Source organism: Pelophylax lessonae (genome assembly GCF_965119305.1).
Source record: "Pelophylax lessonae genome assembly, chromosome: 2".
In the NCBI taxonomy this organism is placed as follows: domain Eukaryota; kingdom Metazoa; phylum Chordata; class Amphibia; order Anura; family Ranidae; genus Pelophylax; species Pelophylax lessonae.
The window spans coordinates 92,154,171-92,174,957 of record NC_138769.1 but is presented as its reverse complement, the minus strand read 5'-3'; positions in this window follow the sequence as shown (position 1 = coordinate 92,174,957).

The window sequence follows — 20,787 nt, the reverse complement described above, 5'->3', positions numbered from 1 at the left end:
AAGTATGCCATATCATTTGATGAAAATGAAAATTATCAACCTACAGAGGGCTAAATTCAAACACACCCTGAAAATCAAAGTGAAAAGTTTATGCAGCAGGCTAGTCAATTTAGCTGAAATTTCATTGCAGCAACTCAAAATGGTACTCAGTAGTTTGTATGGTCCCCACGTGCTTGTATGCATGCCTGAGAACGTCGGGGCATGCTCCTAATGAGACGACCAATGGTGTCCTGGGGTATTTCTTCTTAGTTCTGGACAAAGGCATCACTGAGCTCCTAAACAGACTGAGGTGCAACCTGGTGGTGTCGGATGGACTAAAACATAATGTCCCAGAGGTGGTCTACTGGATTTAGGTCAGGCAAGTATGAGGGTCATTCAATGGTATCAATTTCTTCACCCTTGGCGTAGAGCCAATGTGGTGCCTATATTTAAAAAGGGATCAAAGTCTTTGCCAAGCACTATAGACCTGTTAGTTTAACTTCTATAGTCGGGAAGATAATGGAGAGTTTAAAAATAGAACAAATAGATGAGTTCTTGCTGGAAAAAAAAAAATTAAGCAACAAACAGCATGGTTTCATAAAAGACAGAAGTTGTGAAACAAACCTGATTTCTTTTTATGAGGAGGTAAGTAAAACCTTGGACCTTGGACAGAGGGGTGGCTGTGGACATAGTATACTTGAATTTTGCAAAAGCGTTTAACACAGTTCTACATACACAACTAATGTGTAAGGTAGGCATGTCCAACTCGTGGCCCAGAACCACAGGCAATGCGGCCCATCGGTCGCAGAACTCCAGACAGTGTCCCGCCTTTGGCCAGTGGCTCACGGACACCCGCAAGTGCCGTGCGATCTCCCGGCTGCCGCAGGAGACTTAGGATGTCTGCAGTCAGTGACAGGGCCATTGCTTCCTGTATAGTTCCGGCTCTGTCAGACGGGGTGATATGAAATGCACTCCGCCTGTGACAGAAGCCATACAGGAAGCAGCGGCTCTGCTCTCTACTGCAGCTGCTGCTTCCTCCAGCAGTATCTGATGTCATGACCAGCAGTACCCGCATGACCAGCATTACCCGCCAACACTACCCACCAGCATTACCTACCAGCATTATCCGCCAGCATTACCGGCCAGCAGTAACCGCCAGAAGTACCCGCCAGCAGTAACCGCCAGCATTAACCACCAACACTACCCACCAGCATTACCCACCAGCATATCCCACCAGCAGTAACCGCCATCAGTAATCACCAGCAGTAAGCGCCAGCATTACCCACCAGCAGTAACCACCAGCAGTAACTGCCAGCAGTACCCGTCAGCACTACCTGCCAGCAGTAACTGCCATCACTACCCACCAGCATTACCCACCAGCAGTAACCACCAGCATTACCTGCTAGCAGTAACCGCCAGCAGTAACCACCAGCATTACCCACCAGCAGTAACCGACATCAGTAACTGGCAGCAGTACCCGCCAGCAGTAACCACCAGCAGTAACCGCTAGCAGTAACTGCACCAGCAGTACCCGCCAGCAGTAACCGCCAGCAGTCTGCAAAATAAGTAGAAAAGGTATGTGCATTAGCGTGTGTAAATTGTTGCAATATGTTTTTTAATAACTAGTTGTGTTTTGTCATAATATGTCATGTCCTTGTTCATACATGTATGAATAAGGACTTTACATTTTCTGGACGCCTAAGTCATATGTGCTAGGGGTGCAACTAGCACCCAGCACATAACTGGAAATATCCCAGCATTTGCAGTGTTTCTGACTCCTACCACCATGACCACTTCAAATCACTGAAGTGGTCATGGTGATTAGAGTGTTCCTTTAATATCTCTCAGAAAAAGTAAACCTCTGTATACTGATTCCATTTAATTTGATCATCCTCTAGTTGTGTTAAATTAGTGTGTGTGTGTGTGTGGGGGGGGGGGGGGGGGCTCGGGGGGCTCGGTGGCGTTTTATTGCTTGTTATCCTTAACTATAGTATATATTTTATTTGCAGCCCGAGAAAATTTCTCTACACTCAATGTGGTCAAGGGAAGCAAAAAGGTTGGACATCCATGGTGTAAGGTGAAGTCTACAGGCTTGGAAAGATCAGTTTGTACATGGATAGACAATTGTCTAAAAGATAGAATTCAGAGAGTAGTGGTTAATGATTCTTACTCTGATTGGTCTAAGGATATCAGTGGAGTACCCCAAGGTTTAGTGTTTACTTTTTAATATCTTTATAAATGATATAGGGTCTTGGATTACAAGTACCATTTCAGTCTTTGCAGATGACACAAAGCTTTGCAGTGGAATAACTTCTTTACAGGATGTCTCCAACTTACAAGCTGACCTTAACCACTTACCGCATACTAACGTAGGTCTACGTCAGTAAACTTTGCGGTAGTGTACCGGGATGATGCCTCTAGCTAGAGGCATCATTCCGGTACCGTGGTTTGAAGCCGACGGTTGGCTTTCCGTCGGTACTGACCGATGCGGCTCGGGAGCCGCTCGATCGGTACCCGGGGGGGCAGGAGGGGACGTCCCCCCCCCTCCCGCCGCCTTCCGTGGCTTTGCTCGGGGCTCCCGTCCCACCGGGAGCCCCGAGCACCCAGCCGGCGCATCCGCCGGCTGGATGGAGTCCCGATGAATGCCGGAAACAGCATCGATCGGGGCTCCGTTGACGTAACCCGGAGGCGGCGTCCATGACGTCACTTCCGGGTTACTGTGCCGCAAAAGGCGGCAAATTTGAAAATCGGCTGTATGCAAAAACGCCGTTTTTGGCATTTTGCATACAGGGAAGTGTAGTGGAGGGGTCTAGGGTCTTTTAGACCCTCGATCCCTCCATAAAGTGTACCTGTCACGACATATTGCTGTCACAAGGGATGTTTACATTGCTTGTGACAGCAATAAAAGTGATCAGATTTTTTTTTTTTTTTTAAAACTGTAATAAAGTTAAAAAAATAAATAAAATAAATGGGAAAAAAAAAAAAAAAAAAAATTTAGCCGCCCCCGTCACCGTTAGCTCGCGCACAAAAAAAAACGTATACGCAAGTCGAGCCGCAAATGAAATCGCTGTTCAAACCACACATGTGAGGTATCGCCGCGATCGCCAGAGTGTGAGCAATAATTTAAAAAAAAGAGCTACACTCTACCTCTAAACTGGTAACCGTTAAATAAATTTAAAGCGTCGCAGATTGAGATCTCTATTGACCGGAGTTTGTCGACATCCCACGGGGGGGCGCAATTTTAAACCGTAACATGTTGGGTATCTATTTACTCGGCGTGACATGTTCTTTCACAATATACAAAAAAAATGGGCTAACTTTACTGTTTAGTATTTTTTAAATGCAGTGAAATGTGATTTTTCAAAATTTTTCCAAAAAAATGGCGCTTTATAGACCGCTGCGCAAATACCGCGTGACAAAAATGATTGCAATGACCGACATTTTATTCTCCAGAGTCTTTTCTAAAATAATATATATAATGTTTGGGGGTTCTAAGTTGTTTTCTAGGAAAAAATACTGATTTTAACTTGTGAACAAAATGTGTCAAAAATAGGCTCGGTCCTTAAGTGGTTAATGCCCTGTTTCATTGGTCAACTATGTGGTAAATGAGGTTTAATGTTGATAAATGTAAAGTTATGCAATTGGGGGCTAAGAATATGCATGCATCATACATACTAGGGGGAGTAGAACTGGGGGAATCCATAGCGGAGAAGAATCTGGGTGTTCTGGTAGATCATAAGCTTAATAATAGCATGCAATGCCAAGCTGTGGTTTCCAAAGCACGCAAAGTCCTTTCTTGTATTAACAGAGGCTTGGACTCCAGAGAGAGAGATATATTTTTGTCCCTGTGCAAATCATTAATAAGACCTCATCTGGAATATGCAGTTTAATTTTGGGCACCAGTTCTTAAAAATGATATCGGAGAACTGGAGAAAGTGCAACGAAGGGCAACCAAACTGATAAGAGGCATGGAGGAGCTCAGCTATGAGAAAAGATTAGAGGAACTGAATTTATTCTCTCTTGAGAAGAGGAGATTAAGGGGGATATGATCAACATGTATAAATACATAATGGGTCCATATAGTGAACTTGGTGTTGAGTTATTCACTTTAAGGTCAACACAGAGGACAAGGGGGCACTCTTTACGTCTAGAGGAAAACAGATTTTGTCTCTAAAAAAGGAAAGGTTTCCTTACCATAAGAGCTGTGAAAATGTGGAATAGACTCCCTCCAGAGGTGGTTCTGGCTAGCTCACTAGATTGCTTTAAAAAAGGTGGATTCTTTCCTGAGTGTACATAATATACATGGGTACTAATATTTATGGGTAAAGTTGATCCAGGGAATATCCGATTGCATCTCAGGGGATCAGGAAGGATTTTTTTTTTTCCCCATGCTGTAGCAAATTGGATCATGCTTTGCTGGGGTTTTTTCACCTTCCTCTGGATCAACTGCTGGTAACGGATTGTGTCTATGGGATTGTATGGTTGGGTTTTCTTTACTGTTTTCTTTTTTTTTTAATTGGATGAGCCAGATGGACTTGTGTCTTTTTTCAACCTGACTAACTATGTAACTATATCCTCCAGGAACTGGCTGCATACTCTCGCCACATGAGGCCGGGCATTGTCGTGCACCAGAAGGAACCCAGGACCCACTGCACCAACATAGGGTATGACAATAGTTCGAAGGATTTCATCTCGACACCTAATGGCAGTCAGGGTGCCATTGTCTAGCCTGTAGAGGTGTGTGTGTCCCTTCATGGATATGCCTCCCCAGACCATCACTGACCTACCACCAAACCGGTCATGCTGAATGATGTTACAAGCAGCATAATGTTCTTCACAGCTTCTCCAGACTCTTTCACGTCTGTCACATGTACCCAGAGTAAACCTGCTCTCATCTGTGAAAAGCACAGGGTGCAGTGGCAGACTTCCCAATTCTGGTGTTAAATGGCAAATGCCAATCAAGCTCCATGGTGCCAGGCAGTGAGCACAGGACTTACTAGAGAATGTCCCTCAGGCCCTCAGGCCACCCTCATGAAGTCTGTTTTTCATTGTCTGGTCAGAGACATTTACACCAGTGGCCTGCTAGAGGTCATTTTGTAGGGCTCTGGCAGTGCTCATCCTGTCCCTCCTTGCACAAAGGAGCAAATATCAGTCCTGCAGATGGGTTAAGGACCTTCTATGGCCCTATCCAGCTCTCCTAGAGTAACTGCTCTTCTTCTGGAATCTCCTGCATGCTCTTGAGGCTGTGCTGGGGGACACAGCAAACCTGGCAATGGCAATGACATTGATGTGCCATCCTGGAGGAGTTGGACTGCCTGTACAACCTCTATAGGGTCCAGATATCGCCTCATGCTACCAGTAGTGGCACTGACCCTAGCCAAATGCAAATCTAGTGAAAAACAGTTAGAAAAAATTAGTATGGAAAAAAAAGTGTCAGTTGCCTCCAACTTTAAAACCATTCCTGTTTTGGGGGTTGTCTCGTTGTTGCCCATATAGTGCACCTGTTGTAATTTCATTAACACCAAAGCAACTGAAACTGATTAACAATCCCCTCTGTTTCTTAAGTGACCATATTAATATCCCAGGAGTTTAACTGACTTGATGCTACACTCTTATTAGAAAGTGTTCCCCTAATTTTTTGAGCAGTGTATATTTATATAGTTAAACAGCTATTTACCTATAGCATGCTTTTTCCTTTATTTCATCAAAAGAGGGACCTAAGTTCCATATTTGCTGCCTAGATAATTCTAAGAGACTGCAACATTTAATGTAAGAGGTTTTTCATGGAAAGCAATAGGAAGCTCTTCCCAATAAACTGGGCAGTGTTTTTTTTGGGACCAGTAACTTCCCTTTATGTATAAAGATTTATATACATCTATTCCTTTTATAACCACCCACACATTGCACACAGATTTCAAGTACCTTGGAGTTTCTGATTTTTGTTCCTTATTTAAAGGAACAAAATGTGGCCAGCTGTAAATGATGACATTCTAATAGATGTAAAGGTTTATTTGTGGGGTCTTCCAGTTTTTTTTTTTTCACCAAATAGAAAGAACGCAAACTATTGCTACTAAATTAAATTTCTCTGCAATTCATATTATATATTAACTGAGGGACAGTTTTTATTTAAAGGGCATAACAAACAATATACAATAAGCCTTGAGATCTCTAATCTTATGTTGCACTAAAACAACCAAAGATGCTGTTAAAAATAAAATAAAAACATATGGGATCCATCTAACACCCATACCAGAATTGAACAACAACTTTTAAAATGGATGCTAGGGTCTGTCTCTGTAGTTGATCGTCTGCTGGCTAATGTTGGGGCCCTTTATATGAGTGTTGGTGCACTTCTGATAAACTTTAAAACATGCAGGCAGTTGGATGGCAAGAAGTGCAATGCAGTCAGCGATAGGCGAGATGTAATGAGGCGATACAGTTGTAACTCAGAAGTGGTAATGGTGCGGCAGACACTTGGCAGCGATAAGATACAAAATAAAGGAGTAGTGATTGAATGTTCTGGAAATCCTGCTCTTAGTGGCTTGACTACTGCTTACAGAACAAAGTGGGCTGAAGGTCCTCTCACCAGGTGACAGTAATCCCTTGCGGTGGAAGGGGCCCCCTTGATCTGGTATTGTTGGGTCTGAAATCCAAACGTAGAAGAGGAAGAATTCTGGTGGACTCTTTGGTCTCTCTGTGGTAATTCTGTAGGGTCAACAGGGCTAACAATGCGACTGGACACAAAGTGATCTTCCTCTTAATTATAGGCTCTTTCAGATTGGCTCCATGTCCTGCTCCCACCAACTGGAGTGGATCTGCGGACTCCTGCGGCGCCAAGTGAGTGGGTGTTTTTCCCAGGCAAAGGAATATAAAGTCTCTGAAGGCTCCTCCTGCCACTTACGGTACATTCTGTCATAACATGTAGGTTAGAAAGTTTGTTTTTTTTATTACATGGCTGCCACCTTGGACTAAACCTTCCAGGATTTCAGGTGCCTCACATAAAAGTCTATGGGTTCGCTTTGACTTAACCCCACCCCCCTCTTATTAGTAGATCACAAATAGGTTATCTGTGATGGGTGACTTCCTGTGCGGGATATTTGCAGAGAACACTGCAGATTAGAGGAGACTACCAAATACCAGGTCCACTGTTGGGGTTGTGTAAAGACCAGGTACTTACAAGGCCTACACTTTATAAAGCACATTTCATCCAACTCTGAGCATCTTCTGCCATACTAGTCTTACTTGCATGTTATCTGAACTCCGATCTGGGACCCTAAAACTAGTTTATGTACTGTATTTAATGAAAGCTCAAAGCACTCTTTTCTTGGTGGCAGATTGTGTTTAAACATTACACAATTTAACACTGTAAGATCTCCAGCTTGATGGGCTTCGTATCTTTTTTTAATTTGACTATGTGGCACCTCACTGTCAAAATCATTTCTAGAATTACTAAACTTTAATATAATATCATATATCTTTGCTAATGCTAACATTTTATTAAACAAAAACATCAGAATCATCATAACAAACAAGTGAGACTGTTGTGGAAAAGAGCTTAGGAAAAGACAGCAGGCTGTCATTTATTTCACAGTATAATCATGGATCTTATTTTGTAGAACACTTTGGCTTGTTGTTTTATTTTTGTTCCTTTAAGCTGCTTTGGATTTAAAGGGAAAAAAATATGTGACATCCCTCTTCTCTTTCTTGGTCCGCCAACCGCCAAATAATCTGAGCAGTGCTTTAAAGTGAATTGAAATGAAGTAACCACTGGTAGGAACATGGACTCAATTTTTTTAACAGCAGATTGGAAAAATAATTAAAACATTGAGACATCACAAGCATGTAGCCATAATTTGTTGCACTGGTCTACTGACAGTAATTAAAAAATGTTATGTATAATAATGTTGTATTAGAAAAAAAAGTACCTTAAATGACTCTGCTAAAATGTAACTAAGCAATGTAGTCTTCCTTGCACATAACATAACATGGATATGTATCAAGCAGGTTAGTGACAAATCAGTCTGTTTCTCTTTCCTTAAAGTCTATGCGACAGTTTTCTGTGTATTTGTGACTTGTTATTATGGGTAGCCAACATTGTCAGATTTGCAAAGGTCTACAACAGATTTATTACTGAAAATTTGACAGACTTTCACATACACACAAACCATTAAGACGTTGTCAGGGTCAGGTTTCATTCTGTCGCAGTACAAAAGCTGAGGAAGGAATTTATAAATTAAACTATAACCACGTAGTAATCTGTCACACATTCTGTCTCACTGCTTCTGTTTAGCATTGCAAGAGACAGAGTTAATAAATGTCCTCCATTGAGTGTGCATGTTGGCAGCATGAGGGAACAGCATATTTGCTTGAATTATGTGTGAGTTAGCAGAGGTGGGGGCAGAGGTGGGGGACTTGAGTCACATGACTTGACCTAAGTCAGACTTAAGTCACCAGTTTGAGGACTTGAGACTTGCTTGACTAAAATTAATAAAAGACTCAGCTTGACTTTGACTTGGTATTCATGACTTGAGACTTGACTTTGACTTGAAACATATGACTCGAAATTACTTTACTTTAAGTTATTAAATATTTGCATTTTCTCAAGATGTGTTAAAGCTAAATTAATGTGCCTGTTATGTTTCTGACAACACAGTCACTTAAAACACCTCAGTGTGTTCTGATTTTTAGGACACTGGCTGTTTAAGGCTCCATGTACACGGGATGTTGTAAATGGCCTTTTAGGAGCAGTTGGGCGTTTTTTTCAGAAGCCCCTGAACCCACCTACATGTTATCTTATCTGTCCATGTACACAGGGTCATTTACAGTCATTTGCAGGCAGTTGAGTTCAGGGACGTTTTTTGGAACGCAATTATTTGCGTTCGAACGTGTGTTTCCCAGCATTTCAAATGCAAAAACGCAACCGAACGCGACCGAACGCGGCCGAATGCGACCGAACACGATGACCCGCGTTTAGCATTCGCGTTTTTCCATTTTAAGGGGGAATAATTTTTTTGACCTCTAGGAACGGTTCTAAACGCAAACGCCCGCAAACGCCCCTTAAACGCGGGTGCAAACGCGACCTAACAGACGTTTCAAACGTCCTAAAAATTCCAGCATTCAAAGGGACTTTTAACAACGTCCCGTGTACATGGAGCCTAACAGTGGAAATACTTAACATGTTTTTAGTGACTGTGGTGTTGAAACATGACCGGGCAAAGGATTTTGAGCTGTTTGGGCATTCAAAGTGTTTCTTTAATATGCCAAGAAAAAAAGCACTAAGCAGTTTTGTTAATGTTGAAAATAAAACAAAACCTGTCCTGACCACTGACTTTTAACTGATTTAAAGGTGAAAATTGGGGTAGATCAGTATTTTTACTTGATTTGTGACGTGACCAAAATAAATGACTTGACTTGACTTGCTTGACTTCTAGCAGGGACTCGACTTCACTTGCTTGCTTTTCGCCACAGTAACTTGGGACTTGCTTTAGACTTGAAGGTTAAGACTTGAGACTTGCTTGTGACTTGCACATGTGTGACTTACTCCCATGTCTGCTATGTGGTCACTGAAAAGACCACTTCACCAGACTTCACACAAGGATTATGTCTTCTCACCCACCAGTGACACGTGTCCGTGCACTGACTGCAGAGTCATTTTAAAGAAAATAGTACAGAACACTGATTATCCCCCATCAATCCTTACATGCAACACACTTTACTTGCTTCAGCCCAAAGGCATGGAGGGAAGCCCCCTTACACTTTGCAAAGCCCTGCACTTAGATGAGCAGATCAAACAGGCATCAATCCCTCCCTCTGACAGAACTCCTTCAACCGGCCACTGCCGCTCCCTCTCCAGAACTGGCTGCTCTTCCTTCTCTTTGCAGATGTTACTCTCTTGCTCACTTAACATGTTACTGAACCCATATAAAGTGGGTACGGAAAGTATTCAGACCCCCTTAAATTTTTCACTCTTTGTTATATTGCAGCCATTTGCTAAAATCATTTAGGTTCATTCTTCTTCCTCGTGAATGTACACATAGCACCCCATAGTGACAGAAAAACACAGAATTGTTGACATTGTTGCAGATTTATTAAAAAAGAAAAACTGAAATATCACATGGTCCTAAGTATTCAGACCCTTTGCTCAGTATTCAGTATTTAGTAGAAGCCCCCTTTTGATCTAATACAGCCAGGAGTCTTTTTGGGAATGATGCAACAAAAACACCCCCACAGCATGATGCTGCCACCACCATGCTTCACTGTATTGGACAGGTGATGAGCAGTGCCTGGTTTTCTCCACACATACCGCTTAGAATTAAGGCCAAAAAGTTCTATTTTGGTCTCATCAGACCAGAGAATCTTATTTCTCACCATCTTGGAGTCCTTCAGGTGTTTTTTAGCAAACTCCATGCGGGCTTTCATGTGTCTTACACTGAGGAGAGGCTTCCGTCGGGCCACTCTGCCATAAAGCCCTGACTGGTGGAGGGCTGCAGTGATGGTTGACTTTCTACAACTTTCTCCCATCTCCTGACTGCATCTCTGGAGCTCAGCCACAGTGATCTTTGGGTTCTTCTTTACCTCTCTCACCAAGGCTCTTCTCCCCCGATAGCTCAGTTTGGCCGGACGGCCAGCTCTAGGAAGGGTTCTGGTCGTCCCAAACGTCTTCCATTTGAGGATTATGGAGGCCACTGTGCTCTTAGCAACCTTAAGTGCAGCAGAAATCTTTTTGTAACCTTGGCTAGATCTGTGCCTTGCCACAATTCTGTCCCTGAGTACTTTAGGCAGTTCCTTTGACCTCATGATTCTCATTTGCTCTGACATGCATTGTGATCTGGAAGGTCTTATATAGACAGGTGTGTGGCTTTCCTAATCAAGTCCAATCAGTATAATCAAACACAGCTGGACTCAAATGAAGGTGTAGAACCATCTCAAGGATGATAAGAAGAAATGGAAAGCACCTGAGTTAAATATATGAGTGTCACAGCAAAGGGTTTGAATACTTAGGACCATGTGATATTTCAGTTTTTCTTTTTTAATAAATCTGCAACAATGTCAACAATTCTGTGTTTTTCTGTCAGTATGGGGTGCTATGTGTACATTCATGAGGAAGAAGAATGAACCTAAATGATTTTAGCAAATGGCTGCAATATAACAAAGAGTGAAAAATTTAAGGGGGTCTGAATACTTTCCGTACTCACTGTACCTATCTGTTTCTGAAAACGATTACATTCAAAGCATTCCATGAATGATTACTGTCAGAAATGCTTCTGCTCTCAACCAACTGCCAAGCCATCAAATGGCAGCTGTTATAACTGATCACAGGTACAGTGCCAAAGCAACTGCAGATCAAACAGAGGCTAAGATGGCAACTTCCTTGCCTCTAAAGGATAGGAGGATTTAGTTCTGCTTTAGCCGTCACTATAGTTTTACACTTCATTCCCTATTCTTCAGAAGCACACACTCAATAGCTCCATAGATTGACCAGATGAGACATTGTTGAGATGAAACTTGTTTACTGGAGGTAGCATCATTACACCTATGTAACAGATCTCATACAGTTCAGTAATGCAACACTTTGCATGTATTCATTGGCTAATAACTAGGTCCTGTTTTTAATAAACGTTTAACACACTTTAAGGGCAACATGAACCGTGGCTTTGGGTGTGGCATTCCTGCATATACCTTGAGCTAGGACACTTCCTATACGAATGGCTAGTCAGTCTCTCCTTATTCCCATACTCACATCCTCTAAGATTCTCTCTGCTCTGTACATCATTACACATGTGGCTTTCCTCCCACGGAAAGAGCCCTGGGGAACAACTTCCTCTCTCTTATATATCCTCTGACGGGAAGTGACACATCCTCATACTGACGCACTGCCATCCACAATTAACCCCACAGTCACCGGGAAATAACTCTTTAAATGCAATATCAACATAAACATTTTAGACACCTTCCTACACATGCCTCTCCTGCTGCCTGCACTCCTCATTTCAGAAATAGCAAGGAAATACTGGTGCTGGAATATTGTGCAGAGTCTAAAAGCACAAATTCCTGATTCTTCGCTGCTCTTGGTGGTTCAGTTTGCCATTCCTCCTATTGGGACACCTGCCTTTACACGCACATGAACTTTAATGGCATCCCGGTCTTAGTCCGTAGGGTTCAATATTGAGCTGGCCCACCCTTTGTAGCTATAACAGCTTCAAATCTTCTGGGAAAGCTGTCTACAAGGTTTAGGAGTGTGTCTATGGGAATGTTTGACCATTCTTCCAGAAGCACATATGTTAGGTCAGGCACTGATGTTGGATGAGAAGGCCTAGCTCGCAGTCTCCACTCTAACTCATCCCAAATGTGTTCTGTTGGGTTGAGGTCAGGACTCTGTGCAGGCCAGTCAAGTTTCCCCACCCCAAACTCGCTCATCCATGTCTTTATGGACCTTGCTTTGTACACTGGTCCAAATCATTTGGTGCATGGGGGGATTATGGTGTGGGGTTGTTTATCAGGGGTTGGGTTTGACTCCTTAGTTCCAGAGAAGGAAACTCTTAACATGACTACACATGTGAGCCCTTAAATATGGGTGAGCCATGCCAGCAAGGAGTCAGGTGGAAGATGGAGAAGGACTGCTAAGGGTACTGTCGGTGGCCTTTGAAGCAAACTCACTAGTCTGGGGGGGGGGGGATCTGCCTCGGGACAGGGCTCAGATGCTGGCCTGGTAGGATCCTGACAACAAGAAAAGCTTGTTGTTCCCCGAGAGGCAGCAGGAGCAAGGAGGACAGTGTGATTACTACCGCACGGTGCAGGGGCTTACAAGCAAAGAGACTGCCACATGTAGCAGGTCTCTCTGGAAGACAGTGGTGTGCTTAAATCTTCCCTAATCTTGCCCTGGGAAAACTTCAGTGAGTCAGTCGGGTAGACTGGCAAAGACAGTCAGTGAGGTAGACTGGTGAAGAAGCAGCCAGGCTCGCAATTTTCGTGCAGTAGTTTGCCTATGGACAGTTTTGGGTACTGTCTTTTTTTCAAAGATGTACACAATCTTGAGTCTTGACATATTAGGGATCTACTCTACACAACCTCATCTTTTATATTTTACAAAAAACAAATGAATATTATATTGGGTATTTTTCATAGAAAATATAGATATGATAAAAAATAGTGCAGTTATAATGTGACATAAAAATTGCAACTGCCACAATTTTATTCTACAGGGTCTCTGCTTTTAGGAAATATATAATGTTTTGGGGGTGTTAAGTAGCCACCTTGGCTAAAATACTAATTTAATAATGTGTGAAAAAAATGGAGAACAAAAAGGCTCTGACAGAGTAGATAACAGAAGGCCAGTGGACATAAGGTCTCTTAGTGTGGATTAAATGATCTGTACATGGATAGGAAACTTAAAGAGTTTAAGGTTATGAGTGGTGTGCCCTGGGCTTAGTCTTGGAGCCAGTGTTGTTTAATTTGCTTAATAATAATACAGAGGTTGGAATTAAGAGCTTAATTTCAGTGTTTGCTGATAAAACCAAACTATGCAGGGAAATTCATTTTGCAGAGGATGCAGCAACATTACAGGAAAACATTGAAGAAACAGGGGGTTGGACAACTTTGTGGTAGATAAGGTTCAATATTAAAAAAAATGTACTTATGCACTTGGGTGCTAAAAATATGCATGCAAAATACTATTTCTCTGGGAGAATTGGTGATGGAAAATGATTTGGGGGTACTTGTAGCGTAGGTAATAGACTTAGCAAAAGCATGCAATGCCATGCTGCAGCTAACAAAGCTAATAGAATACGCTTATGTGTTTAAATGTACCCATTTACAAAACACTGATTTGGCCTCATCTTGAATCTGCAGTTCAGTTTTTGTCACCAATCCACAGAAATGATGTCCTTGAACTAGAAAGGGTTCAGCCAAAGGCAAACAAAAAATTAAGGGGGGTGGAGTGCGTCATTTGTAGAGAAAAATTACACCGATTACACTTATTCACTCTGAAGAGGGGGTGCTTAAGCAGGAATATAATCACAATGTCCAAGTATATGAAAGATTATAGTAAAATAAACAGTTACTCTTCTGTCCATGAAGAAGAAACATGGCCACAAATTGAGATTACACAAAAGAATGTTTAATCCTAAAATTGCATAAGGGGTTCGTTACCATTAGCACAGTGATAATATGCAAATCCCTTCCCCATAATATACATGGATATAGGAATTCCTAAGGAATTAAACTCACACACACATACATACACACACACATACACTGCACTGGATGAACCGGTTTCTTTTTTCAACTTTATCAACTAAGCCCCGATGTTAAGACCTGGCTTGCAGCTGGCATTCCTTTTTGTCCCAAAGGTGTGCAGTAGGGTTAAGGTCAAGGCTCTGTGCAGACCACCTGGGTTTCTCCACAATAAAAAAGTCAAATCATGTTGTCTCCAAAAGGGGTCAGCATCTTAATTGTGAGTTTGGATCTTTGGGTCCCACTTACCTACCTGGCAGATGATAAGGATTGCTACCTTTCCGGTCAAGGAAACAATAGAGGACACTCTTCTTACTTTAGTCAATGTTTAGCTACCACACACCAACTCTCTTTCTTAAATATTAGTGCAGACAATTCTAGAACACACAAAGGGTATTCTATTCTTGGACAGAGATTTTAATATTGCTTATGACTTCTCCCCAGAGGTGTTTCCCACTTCTCCTACCTCAAGAAGCTTACAGCTGAACTTCATCTCTCTCACCCAGTAGAAGCTTGAATCCTTACCCATTGCGACAAACATGACTAAACTTTTTTTCTGAACTATATCAGATGTACTTACTTCTAAACTACCTCTTCATTATGCACAAAAGTCTACATAGACAATGTCGTGCAGGCTTCCACTGACTCACTCCTCTCATCAGATCATGCTCCTATCCACCTCTCATTGGAACTCTAACAACCTTAATTTAATCTTCTCCAAGACCTCAGTCAAGGTGGATGCAACCAAGGAACTAGCCTCTGACTTTCAAACTAACTCTAAGTCAGACATAAACCCTGTCATTTAGGAGGCTTACAAGGACCCCCTACTTTTATTTTACAAATAATCTCTAACTTGGGGGTCCAGACCGACCATTTCTGCAGACATGTACCTTTTATCACAGTCTTTACAACCCAGGGCTTTGACCCTCCCCCCGGCATACACCAGCAACATATTTAGATATATTTTTACTCCTCAGGCCTCCTGTCTATCCCTCAAGAAGCTTGCACCTCTTTAAGCACTCATCACTAGAGTTGAGCGAACACCTGGATGTCCGGGTTCGGCGGGTCCGGCCGAACTTGAAAAAAAAAGTCCGGGTTCGTGAACCGGACTTAACCCGAACTTTACCCCGATCCCGAACCCCATTGAAGTCAATGGAGACCCGAACTTTTGAGCACTAAAATGGCTTTAAAACAAACATGGAAAGGGCTAGAGGGCTGCAAATGGCAGCAAAATCATCTTAAGAGCATGGCAAATGCTCTGCAAACAAATGTGGATAGGGAAATAACTTAAAATAACATAAAAAACAGAAAAATAAGAAATAATAATCTTGAATGATGTAGGAGGAGGACGAGGCCCATATGGAGAAGGAGGTTGAGGTGGCGGTAGATGTGGCGGTGTAGGTGGAAGCGGCGGTCGAGGAGGACGAGGTTGCCAATACTGGTTTTTGTTTTTAATTTTATTTCTTTTTAAATTAGGGTACACCCCAAAAGAGTTAGAAAAATCAAATACAACAATGGCTGGGTAAGGCCGCTGTACATGTCTATTCTGCACAAGGTACGGACAAGTCCTGTGGGATCCATGCCTTGTTCATTTTAATGAACTTGAGCTTGTCCACATTGGCTCTGGACAGGTGGCTGCGCTTGTCTGTGATAACGCCCCCAGCCGTGCTTAATACACGTTCAGATAATACATTACCTCCAAGGTGTAAAGGGCAAGCTCAGGCCATGTGCCCAATTTGGAGAGCCAAAAGTTGAAGGGGGCAGACCCGTCATTCAGTACGTCTAGACGTGTGCACACATACTGCTCCACCATGTTAGTGCTGGGTCGTGGTGCTGCTGGTGGAGCTCCTGTTGCAAGGAGAGGACGTGGTTGATCTGTTCCAGCTACACGCACAAGTGAAACACCTTTCTCAGCTGCGAGTAGGCGACAGAACCTTACAGCAGTATTTGGCAGGGCCTAATGCGCCTCTACAAATGTTGAGGCCAGAACAAGTACAGGCGACAGTAGATTGGGTTGCTGACAGTGCCTCCAGTTCCTTCACATTGTCTCCCACCCAGTCTTCTGCTGAAAGGTCAGAGTTGGCACCTGCAGCCGATGTCCATCAATCTTTCACCTCACCCCTTGCAAATCAGCCAAGCAGTCTGAGCCCCAAGTCATGCAGCAGTCTCTTCTTCTTTTTGATGACTCTGTTAGCATGGTTTACCAGGGCCATCCAACTAGCCCTGCCCCAGAAGTGGAAGAGATTGAGTGCACCGATGCCCAACCACTTATGTCTCAAGATGAGTACATGGGAGGACCATCGCAGCACGTCTCTGATAATGACGAAACACAGGTGCCAACTGCTGCGGAATTCCGAATTGTGGAGACCGACAAGGGTTGCAGGGGTGAAGACTGGGTGGAAGATGATGTGGAGGACGATGAGGTCCTCGACCCCACATGGAATGAACATCATGCAGGTGACCTGAGTAGTTTGGAGGAAGAGGCTGTGGTCGCACAGAGCCACCAGCACAGCAGAAGAGGGAGCAGGGTGCAAAAGCGGAGCGGCAGTTCCAGAGACACTACGCCTGCTACTGCCCAACGCAGCAAGGGACTGAGCACACCAAAGCCAGCTCAAAGGAGTTCCCTAGCATGGCAGTTCTTCAGACAATGTGATGATGACAGGACACGAGTGGTTTGCATGCTGTGCAATCAGGGCCTGAAGTGAGGCATAAACCTTCTCAACCTGAGCACAACCTGCAAGACCAGGCATCTAAGTGCAAAGCACGAGCTGCAGTGGAGTAGACACCTCAAAAACCAAGAAAGGTCTCTGGCTCCTCCTGCTTCCTCTTCTGCTACAGTCTCGGCCTCTTCATCCACCTCTGTAGTGAGACCGGCACCTGCCACCCTGTAAACAGAGGATCTGCCAGTAACACCACTACCTGGGTCACCAACAACCATCTCCACAATGTCCCGTGGAAGCGTTCAGCTTTCTATCTCCCAAACACTGGAGCAGAAAAGGAAGTACCCCTCCTACCCACCCGCGATCCCTGGCCCTGAATGCCAGCATTTCAAAATTCCTGGCCTTTGAAATGCTGTCATTCCATCTGGTGGAGACGCAGAGTTTTAAAAGCCTTATGGCGGTGGCTGTCCCACAGTACGTCGTGCCCAACCACCACTACTTTTCCAGGCAAGCCATCCCTTCCCTGCACAAGTGGGTGACAAAATCAGGTGTGCCGTCTGCGCAACGCCATCTGTGGCAAGGTCCACCTAACTACGGATACGTGGACCAGTCAGCACAGTCAGGGACGTTATATCTCCCTAATAGCACACTGGGTAAATGCAATGGTGGCTGGGCCTGAGGCGGATAGCAGTTTGGCGCATGTCCTTCCACCACCGAGGATTGCAGTGCGCTTCAGTTTGCCTCCTGTTCCTAACTCCTCCTACTCTGCTTCCTCATCCTCTACCGCCTTCTTATCCGGTCAGCGTAACACCTTCACCACCAACTTCAGCACATCCAGGGGTAAATGACAGCAGGCAGTTTTAAAACTTGCCTTTTTGGGGGAAAAACTACACACTGCGCAGGAGTTGTGGAGGGGCATTCAACAGCAGACCGATGAGTGGTTGCTGCCAGTGAGCCTCAAGCCCGGCCTGGTGGTGTGTGATAATGGGCGAAATCTCGTAGCAGCCTAGCCGGTTTGACACACATCCCTTGCCTGGTGCATGTGCTGAATTTGGTGGTGCAGAGGTTTCTTAGAAATTACCCTGATATGTCAGAGCTGCTGCAGAAAGTGCGGGCCGTCTGTGCTCGCTTTCGGCATTCTCACCCTGCTGCTACTCACCTGTCAGCGCTGCAGTGTAACTTCGGCCTTCCCGCTCACCGCCTCATATGTGATGTGCCCACAAGGTGGAACTCCACCTTGCACATGCTGGCCAGACTGTGCGAGCAGCAGCAGGCCATAGTAGAGTTTCAGCTGCAGCACGCATGCATGAGTCGCTCTGCAGAACAGCACCAGTTCACCACCAGTAACTGGGCCTCTATGCGAGACCTGTGTGCCTTGTTGTGCTGTAACATATGCAGACTAGGCCGCAATTTTATATTTTTCCATAAATGGGTGTTTATTGAATAGCGGAATAGAGCAACAGTATCTAAAGGGTGTATCTCACAGTAACATATGCAGACTAGGCCGCAATTTAATATTTTTTCCCTAAATGGGTGTTTATTGAATAGCGGAATAGAACAACAGTATACAACGGGTGTATCTCACATGTACAGATACAGACTAGGCCGCAATTACAGTTTTTTTCCCTAAATGGGTGTCTATTGAATAGCGGAATAAAACAACAGTATCCAACGGGTGTATCTCACAGTAAAATATGCAGACTAGGCGGCAATGTAATATTTTTCCCTAAATGGGTGTTTATTGAATAGCGGAATAGAACAACTGTATACAATGGGTGTATCTCACACGTACAGATACAGACTAGGCCGCAATTTAATATTTTTCCCCTAAATGGGTTTGTATTGCAAAGTGGAATACAACAGTATGCAATGGGTGTATCTCACTGTAACATATGCAGACAGGGCCGCAATTAACCTTTTATCCCCTAAATGGGTTTTTATTGCAAAGTGGAATACAACAGTATGCAATGGGTGTATCTCACTGTAACATATGCAGACAGGGCTGCAATTAACTTTTTATCCCCTAAATGGGTTTTTATTGCAAAGCGGAATACAACAGTATGCAATGGGTGTATCTCACTGTAACATATGCAGACAGGGCCGCAATTAAATTTTTATCCCCTAAATGGGTTTTTATTGCAACAACAGTATGCAATGGGTGTATTGCACTGTAACGTATGAATGAAAATCTGAAAAATAATTGTCCCCTTAATTGGTGCTTGTTGAATAGCAGATTTGAAATTCAGTGTCTAAACGCTGTAAGTCAAAGTAAAATATGAAGGAAAAAAGTTTTTTTCTTTTTTAATCACAGATTAAGCAGACACATATGCACTGAGCTTGCATAAAATGGCCGCTACACACCGCACGCCTAACAGGTTGGATACTGTTGTTGTTCTATTCCGCTATTGAATAAAAAAAAAAAACAATTTGAATGAAAAACTGAAAAATAATTTGTTTTCCCTAAATATTGAAAAATAATTATTTTCCCCTTACATTGGTGCTTTTTGAAGAGCAGGTTAGAAAAGCAGTGTATGTCTAAACACTGTATGTCAAAGTAAAATATGAAGGAAAAAAAATGTTTTTCTTTTTTAACCACTTTACCACCGGAGGATTTTGCTGTCTTACGTCTGGGCCACTTTTTGTGATTCTGCACTGTGCGACTTTAACTGACAATTGCACGGTCATGCAACGCCGTACCCAAATGAAATTTACGTCCTTTTTTTCCCACAAACAGAGCTTTCTTTTGGTGGTATTTAATCACCTGTGCGATTTTTACTTTTTGCTCTATAAACAAAAAAAGAGCGACAATTTTGAAAAAATAACAATATTTTTCACATTTTTTTTTATATGAAATTCCCCCCCAAAAAAATGTAAAAATCAAACTTTATCATTTTAGGCCAATTTGTTTTCTGCTACACATTTTTGGTAAAAAAAAATCACAATAAGCGTATTTTGATTGGTTTGCGCAAAAGTTATTGCGTTTACTAGCTAAGGGAAAGATTTCTGTCGTTTTTGGTGTTTTTTTTAACGAGTAATGGTGGCGATCTGCGATCTTTTTTGCGTTACTGCAACATTGCGGCGGACAGATCGGACCCTTGACTGACATTTTTGACACTTTTGGGGGTACCAGTGACATTACTACAGTAATCAGTGCTATAAATATGCACTGTTACTGTAAAAATGACACTGGCAGGGAAGGGGTTAATTTTTATTGGTGATCAAGGGGTTAATGTATGCCTGGTGCTTACTAATGTGTGTGGGGGGAGGGGACTGATTGACACAGGGACAGATCGCAGGTTCAGCTATGCTGAAACCTGCAATCTGACCCTGCCTGTCACTTAGGAGATCCGCCCGCTTTGTTTACACAAGCGGGCGGATCTCCACACTCAATTCCCAGATGATCGGGGAAGAGCGGCGGTGATCACCAACACTCCTCCCCTGGCCCGACTCCCGCTGTGACTGAATACAGCGGGAGCGAGCCTCCGGCGGCGAGAGAGGGGAATGTCTGGCGACGTAGGTCTACGTCGCCAGACGTTATTGAGCCACTTTGCCGCAGTAGAGCTCTAGTGAGCAGCGGTAAAGTGGTTAAATGCACGTCTAACAGGTTGGATACTATGGATGTTTTATTCCGCTATTGAATAAAAAAAAACCCATTTGAATGAAAAACTGAAAAATAATTTTTTCCCTAAATACTGAAAAATAATTATTTTCCCCTTACATTGGTGCTTTTTGAAGAGCAGGTTAGAAAAGCAGTGTCTGTCTAAACACTATATGTCAAAGTAAAATATGAAGGAAAAATGTTTTTTTCTTTTTTAAATGCACGCCTAACAGGTTGGATACTGTGGTTGTTCTATTCCGCTATTGAATTAAAAAAAAAACATTTGAATGAAAAACTGAAAAATAATTATTTTCCCTA